Source organism: Phacochoerus africanus, chromosome X (genome assembly GCF_016906955.1).
Source record: "Phacochoerus africanus isolate WHEZ1 chromosome X, ROS_Pafr_v1, whole genome shotgun sequence".
NCBI classification, from domain to species: Eukaryota; Metazoa; Chordata; class Mammalia; order Artiodactyla; family Suidae; genus Phacochoerus; species Phacochoerus africanus.
Genome location: NC_062560.1, coordinates 52,834,113 through 52,852,894, shown reverse-complemented (window position 1 = coordinate 52,852,894; position 18,782 = coordinate 52,834,113). Strand labels below are relative to the sequence as shown.

The window sequence follows — 18,782 nt, the reverse complement described above, 5'->3', positions numbered from 1 at the left end:
TATACTCATGTTGCAACAGAACAAAGGGTGGGGGAAAAATGTAATGTATACATGTAAGGATAACTTGATCCCCTTGCTGTACAGTAGGAAAATAAAATTTTAAAAAGCAAAAATAAACCAATGGGACTTAATTAAACTGACAAGCTTTTGCACAGCAAAGGAAACCAAAAAGAAAACAAAAAGACAATTTACAGAATGGGAGAAAATAATTTCAAATGATGCAACTGACAAGGCCTTAATCTCTAAAATATACAAAAAACTTATACAACTCAACAGCATAAAATCTAACAACCCAATTGAAAAATGGGCAAAAGACCTGAATAGACATTTCTCCTAAGAAGATATACAGATGTATAGATTTCTAAGGTATCTCCAAACTGCTCTCCATAGTGGCTGTACCAGCTTACATTCCCACCAGCAGTGCAGGAGGGCTGCCTTTTCTCCACACCCCCTCCATGTGTGTTGAGCACATGAAAAAATGCTCAACATCACTGATTATTATAGAAATGCAAATCAAAACTACTATGAGGTACCACCTCATACCAGTGAGAATGGCCATCATTAATAAGTCCACAAATAGCAAATGCTGGAGTGGGTGTGGAGAAAATGGAACCATCCTACATTCTTGGAGGAAATGTAAATTGGTACAACCACTATGGAAAACATTATAGAGGTTCCTTAGGAAACTAGACATAGAAATACCATCTAACCCAGCAATCCCACTCTTGGGCATATATCCAGACAAAACTTTCCTTGAAAAAGACACATGCACCCTCATATTCATTGCAGCACTCTTCACAATTGCCAAGACATGGAAACAGCCTAAATGCCAATCAACAGATGATTGGATTAAAAAGATATTGTACAGAGTTCCCAGTGTGGTGCAGTGGAACCAAATCTGACTAGGAAACATGAGGTTGTAGGTTTGATCCCTGGCCTTGCTCAGTGGGTTAAGGATTCAGCATTGCCATGAGCTGTGGTATAGTTCACAGACACAACTCAGAATCTGGCATTGCTGTGGCTCTGTTGTAGACCAGCAGCAACAGCTCTGATTAGACCCCTAGCCTGGGAACCTCCATATGCCACAGGTGCAGCCCTCAAAAAGACAAAAGACAAAAAAAAAAGATGTTTTTATATATACACAAAGGAATACTACGCATCTATAAAACAGAACAAAATAATGCCATTTGCAGCAACATGGATGGAACTAGAGACATTCATACTAAGTGAAGTAAGTCAGAAGGAAAAAGAAAAATACCATATGATATCACTTATATCTGGAATCTAATATATGGTACAAATGAAACTTTCCACAGAAAAGAAACTCATGGACATGGATAACAGACTTGTAGTTGCCAAGGGGGAGGGGAGGAGGAGGGAGTGGGATATACTGGGAATCTTGGGTTAATAGATATAACCTATCGCCTTTGGAATGGATAAGCAAATAGATCTTGCTGTATAGCACTGGGAACTATATCTAGTCACTTATGATGGAGCATGATACTGTGAGAAAAAAGAGTGTATACATGTATGTGTGACTGGGTCATCTTGCTGTACAGTATAAAATTGACAGGACACTGTAAACCAGATATCATGGAAAAAATAAAATCATTATTTAAAAAGATGAAAGCTGGAGTAGCAATACTTATACCACAAAATGGACCTTAAAATAAAGAATATTATAAGTAAAGAAGGACATTACACAATGGTGAAAGGATCAATCCAAGAAGAAGATATAACAATTGTAAATATATATGCACCCAATGTAGGATCACTACAATATATAAAGCAACTGCTTAAAAGGAGAAATTGACAGTAACACAATAATAGCAGGGGATTTCAACACCCCACTTATAGCAATGGACAGTTCATCCAGATAGAAAATCAACAAGGAAACACAGGCCCTAAAAGAAGCATTAAACCAGATGGACTTAATAGATATTTATAGGACTTTCCATCCAAAAGCAACAGAATACACATTCTTCTCAAGTGCACATAGAACATTCTCTAGGATTGATCACATTCTGGGCCACAAGTCATGCCTCAATAACTTTAAGAAAATTGAAATCATATCAAGCATCTTTTCCAACTACAATGCTATATGACTGGGAAAAAACTGAAGATAGAATAATGGAAATCATCCAATCATGAAAGCAGACAGAAAACCAAATGAATAAAACATGAAAGCAATAAAAGAGACCTATGGGATAATATAAAGTGTACCAATCTATGCATAATGGGGATTCCAGAAGGAGAAGAAAAAGAAAAGGGGATTGAAAATATGTTTGAAGAATTTATGGCTGAAAACTTACAAAATCTAAAGGAAACTGATATCAAGATACAGGAAGTACAGAGGGCCTCAAACTAGTTGAACCTGAAGAGACACATGTCAAGGCAAATTATAATAAAAATGGCAAAAGATAAAGACAGGATTCTAAAGGCAGCAAGAGAAAAACAAAGAGTTAATTATAAGGGAACCCCCATAATGCTATCAGCTGATTTCTCTACAGAAACACTACAGGCCAGAAGATAGTGGCAAGATATATTCAGAGTTCTAAATGGGAAATATTTGCAGCCTAGAGTACCCTACCCAGCAAGAATATCATTTAAAATAGAAGGAGAAATAAAGAATTTTTCCAACAACAACAACAAAAAGAAACAATAGAATACAGCAATACTAAACCAATTCTAAAAGAAATACTGAAAGGGCTCCTCCAAAAAAGAAAGAAATAAGAAGAAATAGGATAGGGCAAATCACAGTTGGAAAATAATCACTAAAATAAGCCAGTATACAGATCTAAAAGGAAAAAAATACTGTAAAAGTGATGATATGCACAAGGAACATCAAAAAGATAAACATGAAGATATTAAAAAAAGACATCAAAATCATGAAATGTGGGGAGGGAAATTAAGAAAATCTAGACTCTTACTTAGAATGTGTTTGAGCCTACATGACTATCAGCCTAAAGCAAGCAGATATAGGAAGGGGTTAACACACTTGAAAAACAGGGCAATGACAAATCAAAACCAAACTATACCAGAAGTCTCTCTGGTGGCTCAGCAGTAAGGAGCCCAGCTAGTATCCATGAGGATATGGATATGATCCTTTGCCTAGCACACTGGGTTAAGGATCCAGCATAGTGGTCAGTTGTGGTGTAGTGTGCAGATGCAGCTAGAATCCAGCATTGATGAGGCTGTGTCATAGGCCAGCAGCTGTAGCTCTGTTTCAACACCTAGCCAGGGAAATTCTATTTACCACAGCTGCAGCCCTGAAGGAAAGAAGAAAGAAAGAAAGAAAGAAAGAAAGAAAGAAAGAAAGAAAGAAAGAAAGAAAGAAAGAAAGAAAGAAAGAAAGAAAGAAAGAAAGAAAGAAAGAAAGAAAGAAAGAAAGAAAGAAAGAAAGAAAGAAAGAAAGAAAGAAAGAAAGAAGGAAAGAAGGAAGGAAGGAAGGAAGGAAGGAAGGAAGGAAGGAAGGGAGGAAGGAGAGAAACAGAAAAAGCAAACACTACATTCACAAAAACTAAAAAGAAGAGGACACAACCCTAAAATAAATGGAAATCATCCAACCAAATAAAGAAAAGGAAAGAAGGGAACAAAGGAAAAACATAGAATCAACTGGAAAACAAGTTTTAAAATGGCAGTAAATACATACTTATCAATAATTACCTTAAATGTCAATGGACTCTATGCTCCAATCAAAAGACAAAGAGTGGCAACTGGACAAAAAAGACCTTACAATATGCTGCTGCCTACAAGAGACTGACCTTAGGGCAAAGCACACATATAAATTGAAACTGAGGACATGGAAAAAGATATTCCATGTGAATGGAAAGCAAGAAAGCAGGAGTTGCAATACTCATATGAGACAAAATAGGCTTTAAAACGAACACCATAGAGAATGACAAAGAAGGACACTATTTAATGATATGAGTATCAATTCAGGAAGATGATATTACACTGGTCAATATATATGCCACTAATACAGGAGCACCCAGATACCTATAATGAATACTAACAGACATAAAAGAAGAAATTGATGGGAGTACAATCATAGTAGGAGACTTTAACACCCCACTCACATCAATGGACAGATCCACTAGACAGAAAATCAAGAAGGCAACAGAGATCCTAAAGGACATAATAGAAAAGTTAAATTTGATGGACACTGTCAGTATATTACATTGAAAAAAATCAGAATATACATTCTTTTCAAGTGCACATGCAACATTCTCAAGAATTAACCACATACTGGGATAGAAATCTAACCTCAACAAATTTAAGACTATAGAAATTATTTCAAGCATCTTCTCCGACCACAATGGCGTGAAACTAGAAATGAACCACAGAAAAAGAAATGAGAAAAAAACTGACTACATGGAGACTAAAAAACATGCTACTAAAAAACCAATGGGTCAATGAGGAAATCAAGAAGGAAATTTAAAAATACCTCGAGACAAATGATAATGAAAACACAACCATTCAAAATCTATGAGATGCCTCAAAAGCAGTTCTTAGAAGGACGTTCATAGTGATATAGGCCTTCCTCAAAAAAGAAGAAAAGTCTAAAATCAACAAATTAACCTACCACCTAAAAGAATTAGAAAAAGAATAACAAGCGAAACCTGAAGTCAGCAGAAGGAAGGAAATCCTAAAGATCAGAGAGGAAATCAACAAAATAGAGATTCAAAAAAACAATAGAAAAAAAAACAATAAAACCAGTTCTTTGAAAGGGTAAACAATGTTGAAATCCTCTGGCCAGACTGACCAAGAAGAGGAGAGAAAGAACTCAAGTAAACAAAATAAGAAATATAAAAGGAGATATCTCAACAGATACTGTAGATACACAAAAAACCATTAGAAGAATACTATGAACGATTATATGCCAACAAATTTGACAACCTAGAAGAAATTGACAACTTTCTGGAGACATACAGCCTGCCAAAACTAAATCAAGAAGAAATAGATCATTTGAACAGACTGATCACTAGAAAAGAAACTGAATATTTAATGAAAAACACTCCCTACAAACAAAATCCAGGACCAGAGGGCTTCACAAGCGAATTCTACGAAAGAATGAAAAACTTATACATCTCTTTCTTAAACTTTTGCAAAATGTTGAAGAAGAATAAAACGCCTCCCAAGGCATTTTATGAATCCACTATCACTCTAATACCAAAATCAGAGAAAAATACTACCAAAAATTAAAATTATGGGCCAATATCTTTGATGCATATAGCCATAAATATTCTCAACAAAATTTTTCCAAACGAATCCAACAACATATCAAAAAGATCATATACCACAACCAAGTGGGATTAATCCCAAGTTCACAAGGATGGTTCAACATAGGCAAAACAATCAACGTCATGCACCACATTAACCAAAAAAATATAAAAAAAGAAAAACATATGATCATCTCAATAGATACAGAAAAAGCACTTGACAAAATCCAACATTCATTCATATTATAAACTCTTACTAAGTGGGTATAAAGGGAACATAACATAATAAAAGTCATAGATGACAAACCCACAGCCAGTATAATACTCAATGGAGAAAAGCTGAAAGCCTTCCCACTAAAATCTGGAATAAGACAAGGATGCTCACTCTCACCACTTTTATTCAACATGGTATTAAAAGTCACCAATCAGCCAAACAAAAGAAATAAAAGGCATCCAAATTGGAAGAGAAGAGATAAAATTGTCACTGTATGCAGATGACATGATACTATATATAGAAAACCCCAAGGACAGCACACAAAAACTACTCAAACAATGAATTCAGCAAAGTAACAGGATACAAGAATAACAATCAGAAATCAGTTGCATTTTGGTATGTTAACAATAAAATATTAGAAGAGGAATATAAAAATACAATACCTTTTAAAATTGCACCTAAGGGAGTTCCCATTTTGGTTCAGTGGAAATGAATCTAATATCCAATCCCTAGCCTTGCTTAGTGGGTTAAAGGATCTGGCATTGCCATGAGTTGTGGTGTAGGTCACAGACACGGCTCAGATCCCGTGTGGCTGGGGCATGGGCTGGGAGCTACAGCTCTGATTCAACCCCTAGACTGGGAACCTCCATATGCTAAAGGTGTGTCCATAAAAAGAAAAATAATAAAAAATAAAATAAAGAAATAAAATTGCACCTGAGGAGTTCCCACTGTAGTGCAATGGGATTGTGGGCATCTTGGGAGCACTGGGATGCAGGTTCTATCTCTGGTCTGGCACAGTGGGTTAAGGATCTGGCTTTGCCATAGCTGTGGCTTAGGTCACAACAGTGGCTCAGATCTGATCCCTGACCAGGGAACTCCCTATGTCACAGGGCAGCCAAAAAAATTTTTTTTAAATGTAAAATAAAAAAATAAAATTGCACCCCAAAAAATTACTATGCCTAGGAATAAACCTGATCAAGGAAGTCTAAGACACATGCTGAGAACTATAAAGCATTAATCAAGGAAATTAAAGAGGATTCAAAGAAACTTAAAAATATTCCATGCTTCTGGATTGGAAGAATTAATATCGTTAAAGTGGCCATATGACCCAAAGCAATCTACATATTCATTGAAATCCCTACAAAAATCCCTATACTCATGACAGTTTTCACAGAACTAGATCAAAAAATCCAAAACATTTATGAAACAATAGAAGACCCAGAATTGCCAAAGCAATCCTGAGGGGAAAAAAAACAAGCAGGAGGCATAACTCTCTCAGACCTCAGACAATATTACAAAGCTATAGTAATCAAGACACTATGGTTCTGGTATAAAAATAGACATACAGACCAATGGAACAAAATAAAGAACTCAGATATAAACCCAGACACATACAAACTCTGTTCAACACACAGATGGACTCAATTTCAGAGCATAAAAAGACTCAGACTTTGTAAAACCTATGGTTACCAAAGGGGACACATTTGGGGGGAATGAAATGGGAGCCTGGGATTGGCATATGTACACTGAGGTATGTGGAATAATTGGCCAGTGGGCCACAGAGAAATCTACCCTGTATTATGTGATAATTTAAGTGGGAAAAGAATCTAAAGGAGTATGGATGTGTGTATATGTACAACTGAATCATTTTTTTGTCCAGCAGAAATTATCACAAACTTGTAAATAAACTATACTTTAATAAAACTTTAAAAACTGGGCTGAAAATCAGTGGCCTTTCTATTAACTAACAATGAATACTCTGGAAAAAAATTAAGAAAATAATCCCACTTTTAATAACAAAAAAGGAATAAAATACATAGGAATAAAATTAACCAGAGTTGAAAGATTTTTATACTGAAAATTATAAAACAGAAAAAAGAAATTAAAGACACGAATAAATGTGAAGCTACTCCACATTCATAAATTACAAATATAATCAAAATGTCCATACTACCAAAAGTGATCTATATATTTAATGCAATTCCTATCAAAATCCCAATGACATTATTTACAGAAGTAGAAAAAAAATCCTAAATTTCATATGTAACCACAAAAGTTCCCAAATAATCAAAGCAATCCTGAGGAAGAAAAACAGCTAAAGACATCACACTTCCTAATTTCAAAATATATTTTAAAGTTACGATAATGAAAAACAGTTTAGTACTGACATTAAAACAGACATATAGATCAATGAACAGAATGGAGAGCCCAGAAATAAATCCATACATTTATGGTCAACTGATCCTTGACAATGGTGCCAAGAACACACAATGGGTATAGGATACTCTCTTCAATAAGTGGTGTTTGGAAAACTGGATATCCATATCCAAATGATTGAAACTGGAATTTTATCTCACATCTTATACAAAAACCAATAAAGCTGTATTAAAGAAATAAACATTAAACTAGAACAAATAATCCTAAAATTTATGTGAAACTGTAAAAGACCCATAATTGCCAAAGCAATTTTAAGGAGAAAGAACAGAGAAAGAAATATAATTATCCCAGATTTCAGACAATACTACAAAGCTACAGTAATCAAAACATTGTGGCAATGGCACAAAAACAGACATACAGATCAATTATACAGAATAGAGAGCCTAGAAATAAACCCACACACCTATGATCAATTAATCTTCAACAAAGGAGGCAAAAATATAAAATGGGAAAAAGACAGTCTCTTCAGTAAGTGGTACTGGGAAATTTGGAAAACTGCATGTAAATCAATGAAAGTAGAATACACCCTCACACCATGTACAAAAAATAAACTACTGGCTTAAAGACTTAAACATAAGACATAAGGAGAATGTAGACAAAACATTCTCTGACATAAATTGTATCAGTGTTTTCTTATGTCAGCCTCCCAAGGCAACATAAACAAAACAAAAATATACAAATGGGACTGAATCAAAGTTACAAGCTTTTGCACAGCAAAGGAAAAAATAAACAAAATGAAAGACAACCTATGGAATGGTCTTCTATGTTATATTTACAAACGACGTGACCAACAAGGGCTTAATTTCTAAAATATACAAGCAGCTCACACAACTCAACAAGAAAAATACAAGCACACACACACACAAAAAAAAAAAAAAAAAACAGGAGTTCCCTTGTAATGCAGTGGGTTAAGATTCTGGCATTGTCACTGTAGTGGCTTGGGTTGCTACTGTGGAACAGGTTTGACTCCTGGACCAGGAACTTCCATATGTCAAGGGCAGGCCAAAAATGAAAAAATTAAAAAACAAAAACAAACACAGGGAACTATATCCAGTCTCTTGGGATAGACCATAATGGAAGATAATATGAGAAAAAGAATGCATGTGCGTGTATTTTTAATTATTTTTATTTTTTCCATCATAGTTGGTTCAGTGTTCTGCCAATTTTCTACTGTACAACAAAGTGGCCCAGTCACACATAGATATACATATTCTTTTTCTCACATTATCCTCCATCATGTTGCATCGTAAATGACTAGATATGGTTCCCTGTGCTATACAGCAGGATCTCATTGTTTATCCACTCCAAAGGCAATAGTTTGCATCTATTAACCCCAGACTCCCAGTCCATCCCACTCCCTCCCACTCTGCCTTGGCAACCACAAGTCTGTTCTCCAAGACCATGCATTTATTTTTTGTGGAAAGGTTCATTTGTGTCATATATTAGATTCCAGATATGTGATAGCCTATGGTCTTTCTCTTTCTGACTTACTGCACTTAGTATGAGAGTCTCTAGTTAACATCTATGTTGCTGTAAATGGCATTATTTTGTTCCTTTTCTTTGGCTGCGTAGTATTCCATTGTGTATATATACCCCATCTTCTTAATCCATTCATCTGTCAATGAACATTGAGGTTGTTTCCATATCTTAGTTATTGTGAATAGTGCTGCAATGAACATACGGGCACATGTATCTTTTTCAAGGAAAGTTTTGTCCAGATATATGTCTGAGAGTGGGATTTCTGGGTCATACAGTAGTATATATTATATATATATATATATATATATATATATATATATATGTGACTGGGTCACTATGTTGTACAGTAGAAACGACTTAACATTTTAAATTGAGTATACCCTAATAAAAAATGAGTTTAATTTAAAAAACAAAAACAAAAAACAAACAACTCAATTGAAAAATGGGCAGAAGCCCTAAATACACACTTCTCCAAAGATGCCATACATACAATAAGCAAATGAAAATATGCTCAACATTGCTAATTATTAGAGAAATGCAAATCAAAATTGAAATGAAGTACAACCTCATACCAATAACAGTGGCCATCATTACAAATTCTACTAACAACAAATGCTGGAGAGGGTGTGGAGAACAGGGAGCCCTCCTATATATATTTTTTGGCCATGTATGGGGCATGTGGGAGTTCCCAGGAAAGGGATCAAACCTAGGCCACAGCAGCAACTGGAGCCACTGCAGTGACAACACTGGATCCTTAATCCATTGAGCCACAAGGGAACTCCAACCATTCTGCATTGTTGGTGAGAATGTCAGTTAGTATAACCACTATGGAAAGCAGCATAGAAGTTCGTCAAAAGGAGTTCCCGTCGTGGCGAAGTGGTTAACGAATCCGATTAGGAACCATGAGGTTGCGGGTTCAGTCCCTGCCCTTGCTCAGTGGGTTAACGATCCGGCGTTGCCGTGAGCTGTGGTGTAGGTTGCAGACACGGCTCGGATCCTGCGTTGTTGTGGCTCTGGCGTAGGCTGGCGGCCACAGCTCCGATTAGACCCCTAGCCTGGGAACCTCCATATGCCACAGGAGCGGCCCAAGAAATAGCAAAAAGACAAAAAAAAAAAAAAGTTTGTCAAAAAACTAAAATGAGAATTACCATATGACCCAACAATCCCACTCCTAGGCATATATCTGGAAAAAACTATAATTCAAAAGGATACATATACCCTGTTTATAGCAGCACTATTTACAATAGCCAAAACATGGAAATAAACTAAATGTCCATCAATAGATGAATGGATAAAGATATGGTACATATATACAATGGAATACTACTCAGCCTTTAAAATAATGAAATGATGCCATTTGCAGCAACATGGATGGGACTAGTGCTTATCATACTAAGTGAAGTAAGTCAGGAAAAGAAAGACAAATACGATATGATATCACTTATATCTGGAATCTAAAACATGACACAAATGAATCTATCTACAAAACAGAAACAGACTCACAGATGTAGAGAACAGACTGTGGTTGCCAAAGGTGGGGGAGGGGTATGAACTGGGATTTGGGGTCAGTAGATGCAGACTATTAAGTATGGAAGGGATAAACAACAATGTCCTACTGTATAGCACAGGGAAGTATATACCTAAGATAAATCATAATGGAAAAGAATACTAAGGAGTTCCCATTGTGGCTCAGTGGGTTAAAAACCTCACATTAGTGTTTGTGAGGATGCAGGTTTGATCCCTATCCTCATTCAATGAATTAAAGATCCAGCATTGCAGCAATATGCACCACAGGTTGCAGATGCGGCTCAGATCTGATGTTGCTGCGGCTATGGCATAGGCCTGCAGCTGTAACTCAGATTCAACCCCCAGTCCAGGAACTTCCATATGCCACAGGTTTGGCCATAAAAAGAAAAAAAAGTAAAGGAATACTAAAAATAATACATATATGTACATATAACTGAATCTCTTTGCTGAACAGTGGAAATTAACACACCATTGTAAATTAACTACGCTTCAATAATATATGTATATATATATGAAATAAACATTAGATCTGAAATTGTAAAACAACAAAAAGAAAACAGACAAAATGCTCCTTGACCTCAATCTTACCATTATTTTGGCTATGATAACAAAAGCACAGACAACAAAAGCAAAAATAGACAATTGGTACTAAAAAAAATTAAAAACTTCACAGCAAAGGAAATAATCAACAGAGTGAAAAGACAACATACAGGATGGAAGAAAATATTGGCAAACTCATACAGCTCAAAGCCAAAAAAAGGAGTTCCCATCATGGCTCAGTGGTTAATGAATCCAACTAGTATCCATGAGGATGCAGGTTCGATTCCTGGCCCAGCTCAGTGGGTTAAGGATCTGGCATTGCCATGAGCAGTGGTGTAGGTTTCAGACAAGGCTTGGATCCTACATTGCTGTGGCTGTGGTGTAGGCTGGCAGCTACGGTTCCAATTCAACCCCTAGTCTGGGAACTTCCATATGCTGCAGGTGCGGCCCTAAAAAGACATAAGACCGAAAAACGAAAAGAAAAAAAATCTTGATTTTGAAATGGATATAGGACCTGGAATGACATTTTTCAAAGAAGACAAATAAATAAATAGGTGCTCAACATCACTAAATATCCAGGAAATGCAAATCAAAATTACAATATATATTATCTGCCAAGATGATTATTATCAAAAAGACAAAAAATAACATGTGTTGGCAAGGATATGGAGTAAAGGGAATCCCTGTACATTGTTGAGAGGAATGTAAAATTGGTACAGGCATTAAGGAAAACAGTATGGAGATTCTTCAAAAGTTGAACTACCAGAGTTCCTGTTGTGGCACAGAGGAAACAAATCCAACTAGTATTCATGAGGAGGCCAGTTCGATCCCTGGCCTTGCTCAGTGGGTGGAGGATCTGGCATAGCCCTAAGCTGTGGTGTAGGTAGCAGACACAGCTCAGATCCCGAGTAACCATGGCTGTGGCAGAGGCCAGCAGGTGTAAGCTCGCTCTCTCTCTCTCTTTCTCTCTCTCTCTCTCTTTTTTTTTTTTTTTTTTTTGCTTCTCAAAGAATATATAATAACAAGGTAGACCACATATGCTTAGCTAACATGTATTTTTATATCACTGCAGCTAAAGCAAAATGTCCTGTTCACTGGGTAAACATGGCCTACTGTATATGTGCACACTGCATGCAATTTTTTAAATACTGTGATTATAATTTCAGAACTTCAGAAATTAAATAGGTGCCAGTGTTCTCTCCTTTTTTTCATATGGAAAAACAAAATCCTTTGAAAGTCATTTGAAGATTGGGACAAAATTTCCACAGCTATATTCTTAGCATCACTCTCTGTACAGTCTTCATGATTCTGATGATACAAAGAAAGCTTCAATTCAACCTTTTAGGGAAGACATTCCAGCTCTCATGGTCTCATCAACCAGGAGAATGTTGGTGGCAATCACAGTGCAGGAGTGAAGAAGCTATTTCTTTATAAGTAGTTATCTGCTGCTACCATTGGCTCACCTGTGTTCAAGTCCACACCCACAGTTTGCCCTGATTCTGAATGTTCTGCTTGAAATTTAGCTAGTGTTTCCTGAAGGTCAAAACCAGAGTTCTGAGTAAGAACCTTCGGAATAATGAGCAATGCATCAGCAAATTCTTGAACTCCAAGTTGGGCCCTGCCCTTTACACTGGGCTTGTATTTAATCAGGGCTTCTGCCATTGCCACTTCCACCACACAAGCACCAGGAAATGCACAGCCATCATCAATAGCATTTTTAACAGCCCTCAAACAATCTTATTGCATCTTTGATTTGAGTGAGTGTGTGCTTATTTGGTCCTTTGATCACTAATGTGACAGAGCAAGGATTGTTACATTTCTAAATAAAGGTGAACTTCTCTTCTCCCAATGTATATTCATAGACAAGTCCTGCATGTCCCAAACAATCAGGATTTATGTCATCGAGAGAATTTAGGGTTACCCCACCACAAGCAAGTCAGCCTCTCCATATTTCTCCTCTTATCTCTGTGCAGAGCTATGATGCCTTCTTTTGCAAGAGCATCTAAGGAAAGGCGTCAATTTCCTTTTGATTAATAACAACAAATCCTTTATCTGAATCACAACAGACTTTCTTCTTCAGTTCTATTATTTTTTTAACTCTATCTTCAATGAATTTTCTTTCGGCTCTTACTAGTTTCTCTCTCTCTCTTCTGCACTCTTATAAAAAAAAGCCAGAATTCACTACTGTTTTTTCGTATTCCAATGACACACTGCACATGAGGATGTATGCATCTTCTACTCTCTTTTTCATGTCTGGATGCCATGCCCCATGGTCCAAAACAAGACCCCTGATCAAGCTTGTATCTGTTTCAGATTTATGTTTCATCTCCATGATCTCAACCATGAAGAGGTCAATAGGTTGATCTTATTTTTTAATGGCCAAAACAGAGTCCACTACAGCCTCTGTTAAGACATCAGTAAGTTTGGCATGAACTTTAGTACATAGAGGTGTTCTGGCCACATCTATAAGCATTTCCCTGTCCATCTCTTTGCTTACTTTAACTTGTTCCAAAAACTGAAAGTCCTTTTCCTTTGCAGTTTCAAATCCTTCTGTTATTATTCTGGGATGAAGACCTTCAGAAATGTAGAGATCCACCTGCTTCAGGAGCTCTCTAATGATCAGGACATTGGAAATGGTACCATCACCAATTACGTCATCCTGGGCGGTTGCTACTTTGGCTATTAAGGAAGCTATTGGGTGCTGAATTGGCTATTAAGGAAGCTGTTGGGTGCTGAATTTTCATTTCATGAAGCAGCACATTCCCACCTTTAGTAAGCTTGATGTCTCCAGCACCAGAAACAAGCATCTTTATGGTGCCCTTAGGCCCCAAGTTGGTCCTCAGCACATCTTGCAGCCCCTGGGCTACACTGGTGTTAACTGCCAGCACCACCTGGGCTCAGGCCACCTCGGCCTTGGGGTTCAGTGTCTTCACTGCCACCATAGCTGATCCAGCAGAGGAAGATGGGGATACCTGGCATGCTAAAAGCCCACAGCTGGCTCAGTATGGCTGGGAGGCGCTATCTGGGTCTTTTGGGTAGCAGCAATAGCTCTGATTTGACCCCGAGCCTGGGAACCTCCATATGCCATGGGTGCAGCCCTAAATAGCAAAAAAAAAAAAAAAAAAAGTAGAGCTATCACATAATTCAGCAGTCTCACATCTGGATATAGGAATAGAAATCAGGATCTCAGAGTTCCCATTGTGGCTCAGCAGTAATGAACCTGACTAGCATCCATGAGGATGTGGTTTGATCCCTGGCCTCTCTCAGTGGGTCAAGGATCTGGTGTTGCCATGAGCTGTGGTGTAGGTTGCAGACATGGCTCAAATCTGGCATTGCTCTGGCTGTGGTATAGGCCACCAGCTGTAGCTCCGATTTAATCCCCAGCCTGAGAACTTCCATATGCTGCAAGTTTGGCCCTAAAAAGAAAAAAAAAAGAAATCAGGATCTCAAAGAGCTTCTTCAATCCCATGTTCATTTAAGCATTATTCACAATAGCCAAGATATGGAAATAACCTAAATGTGAATCAACAAATAAATGGATAAAGAAAATATAATATGTATTTACACAATGGAAAATAATTTGCCTTAAAAAAGAAGGAAACTTTGTCATGTGTGACATCATTGATGAAACTGGAGGACATATGCTAAGTGAAATAAGCCAGAAACAGAAAGACAGATACTATATGATCTTAGTAATATGTGGGATCTAAAATAGTCAAACTGATATAAACAAAGAGTAGAAGGAATACTGGAGTAATGTTGGTCAAAAAGTATAGAGTTTCATTATGAAAGACCAATAAATTCTGGAGATACGATGTATAGCATGATGACTATAGTTAACAATATCATATTGTATATTTGAAATGTACTAAAAAGGTGGATCTTCAGATTTTTTTATCACCAAAAAAGAAGAAATTAGTGACTATATAAGGTATTACATGCGTTAATTAGCTTTGATACGGTGATTATTTCACAGTGTATTCATACATCAAAAAATCAAGGTGTACACCTTAAACATTATTAATCAACTCAGCCTTAATGACATCTTTAAAATGCACCATACAACAAAATCAAAATACACATTTTTTTCAAATGTACATGGAACATTCTTCAGGATAGATGACGTTTAAGGTCATAAAACAGACCTTAAAAAATTTAAAAGGAATTAATCCTAGAAAGTAGTTTCACCCAGAAAAATCAAATTAAAAATTATAAATCAAAAAGAGGAGGGAAATTGGAAATTCAACAAATATTTGGAATTAAACAACATACTTCTAAATAATCCATGAACCATAGAATAAATCACAAGGAAAACTTCAAATGTTTTGAACTGAATAAAACAAATAAAATATATCCATATTATGAAAGAAGAAATATCTCACATCAAAAACCTCAGCTTCCACTTCCATAAATAAGAAAAAGAAGTACACTGAACTGAAAGCAATCCAAAAGAAGGAAATAGTGAAAATTATAGCAATATCCTATGAAATACAAAATAGAAAACAATGGAAAAAAAATCAATGAAATCAAAAGTTTGTACTTCAAAAGAGCAACAAGATTGGCAAAACTTTAAGTGGACTGGCCAAGAAACAGAGAAGACACAAATTAACAAAATCAGGAATGAAAGAAAAAATTTCATTAGACCCTACAGAAAGAAATTAAGAGAATTATAGCAAATCCTATTAACAATTTTATGCCACCAAATTAGACAACTTGAAATATATATACAAAGTCCTAGAAAAACAAATTACCAAACTTAGGAAGAAATACTCGAGATAAATTAAAATCTCAGTTTGCAATAGCCAAGACATGGAAACAACCTAAATGTCCATCGACAGAGGAGTGGATCAAGAAGATGTGGTACATATATGCAATGGAATGTTACTCAGCCATTAAAATGAATGAAATACCAGCATTTTTAGTAACATGGATGGACATAGAAATTATCATACTAAGTGAAGTCAGCCATACAATGAGACACCACATCCAATGCTTTCACTGACATGTGGAATCTGAAAAAAGGACAGACTGAACTTCTTTGCAGAACCGATGCTGACTCATAGACATTGAAAAACTTATGGTCTCCAGAGGAGATAGTTTGGGGGGTGGGGGGATGTGCTTGGGTTATGGGATGGAAATCCTATGAAATTGGATTGTTATGATCATTATATAACTACAGATGTGATCAATTCATTTGATTAATAAAAAATCAATAAAAAATTAAAATCTCAATATACCTATAACAAGTAAAATACTAAACCAGACATCTTGTCACAATGAGAAGCCCAGGCCTAGACTGCTTCACTGGTAGATTTTAACAAGCATTTTAAGAAGAAATAATAGCAATCCTTAATAAATTTGTCCAAAAAATATGATGTGGCATCATCTCCCAATATTTTATAAAGCTATATTAATCTGATACAAAAGACACAGACATCTTAGAAAACTAGAGAAGTATATTTCTCTTGCTTTGTTTTTTGGCCATTCCCACAGTATGCAGATGTTCCCAAACCAGGGACAGAACACATGCCACAGCAGTGACACAAGCCACAGCAGTGATGACACTGGATCCTTAACTGCTAGGTCACCAGGGAACTTTGAAAAATATATTTATTGAATATAGATACAAAATTTTTTTATAAAATGATAACATAATGAATACAGTAACATATGATATGTATGTTAAAACTATAAAACACTGATGAAAGAAATGAATGCCAAGATAAATGGAGCAATACAAGTTCACTGATTGCAAGGTCAATAATGTTAATATGTCATTACTAGAATTTGGAGAATGCATTCTCAAAGCAATTCCAATCAAAATTTTAGCAGGATTTTTGTTTGGAAATTGACAAACTGATACTAAAATTTATACGTAAAGCAAAGATATTAATAGCCAAAATTTCTTGAAAAAGAAGAACAAATTTGGAGGATTGTGGTTTCAAGATTTATTCTAAAGCTATAGCAATCAATATAGTATGGAACTGAAAAAGGATATACTACAGATGGCCAGCAAACACATGAAAAAATGCTCAACATCGCTGATCATAAGAGAAATGCAAATCAAAACTACCATGACATACCACCTCACACAAGTCAGAATGGCCATCATTAATAAATCCACAAATAACAAGTGCTGGAGGGGGTGTGGAGAAAAGGGTGGGAATGTAAACTGGTACAGCCACTATGGAGAACAGTTTAGAGATACCTTAGAAATCTATACATAGAACTTCCACATGACCCCGCAATCCCACTCTTGGGCATCTATCCGGACAAAACTCTACTTAAAAGAGACACGTGCACCCGCATGTTCATTGCAGCACTATTCACAATAGCCAGGACATGGAAACAACCCAAATGTCCATCGACAGATGATTGGATTCAGAAGAAGTGGTATATATACACAATGGAATACTACTCAGCCATAAAAAAGAATGACATAATGCCATTTGCAGCAACATGGATGGAACTAGAGAATCTCATCCTGAGTGAAATGAGCCAGAAAGACAAAGACAAATACCATATGATATTACTTATAACTGGAATCTAATATCCAGCACAAATGAACATCTCCTCAGAAAAGAAAATCATGGACTTGGAGAAGAGACTTGTGGCTGCCTGATGGGAGGGGGAGGGAGTGAGAGGGATCGGGAGCTTGGGGTTATTAGACACAACTTAGAATAGATTTACAAGGAGATCCTGCTGGGTAGCATTGAGAACTATGTCTAGATACTCATGTTGCAACAGAACAAAGGGTGGGGGAAAAAATGTATACATGTAAGAATAACTTGATCCCCATGCTGTACAACAGGACAAAATTAAAAATTTTAAAAAAAGGATATACATAAACCAATGCAAGAAATAGAAACATAAAGTTGAACATAAAATCCAAGCACAAGAACACATTATAGTCAAATTTTTTAAAAATAATAAAGAGAAAATCTAAAAAGCAACCAAAGGAAAAAAAACACATTATTGATAAAGGAAAAAATAAGAATAACATCAGATTTCTCATTGAAAATGATACATATGAGAAGGAAATGAAACAACATTGTTAAAATACTGAAAGACAAAACCCATTCACTTGAATTCTATATTGAGCAAAAATATATTTCAAAGATGAAGGAAAAATACAGATGATTCAGATACAAAAGCTGAACAAATTCATTGCCCAGTAGACTCACAATAAAAGAAATGTTAAAGGAAATTCTTCAGGCAGAAATAAAATGCCTTGTGGAAATCTGGAGCTAAAGGAATGAAGAGCACCAGAAGTGGTAACTTCATGGCTAAGTATATAACCTTTTTTTTCTTTTTCGGCCAACCCACAGAATATGGAAGTTCCCAGGCCAGAGATCGAACCCAAGCCAAAACTGTGACCTATGCCACAGGTGCAGCAATTCCAGATCCTTAACCCAGTACGCCAGGCCAGGGATTTAACCGGCACCTCCACAGAAACAAGCCAGATTATTAATCCACTGCACCAAAGTGGGAACTCCTATATAACCATTTGTATTACTTAAATCTCTTTAAAGGAGAATTTAAAGTATAAAATAACAATACTGTAGGGTTTACAATACCTGTGA

At 36.2% G+C, this 18,782-nt stretch overlaps 1 pseudogene; it reads right to left on the bottom strand.

The window, feature by feature from the left end:
• Nucleotides 1-12,532: 12,532 nt before the first annotated feature.
• Nucleotides 12,533-14,141, bottom strand: LOC125118491 (T-complex protein 1 subunit zeta-like; annotated as a pseudogene).
• Between the last annotated feature and the right edge of the window lie 4,641 nt (nucleotides 14,142-18,782).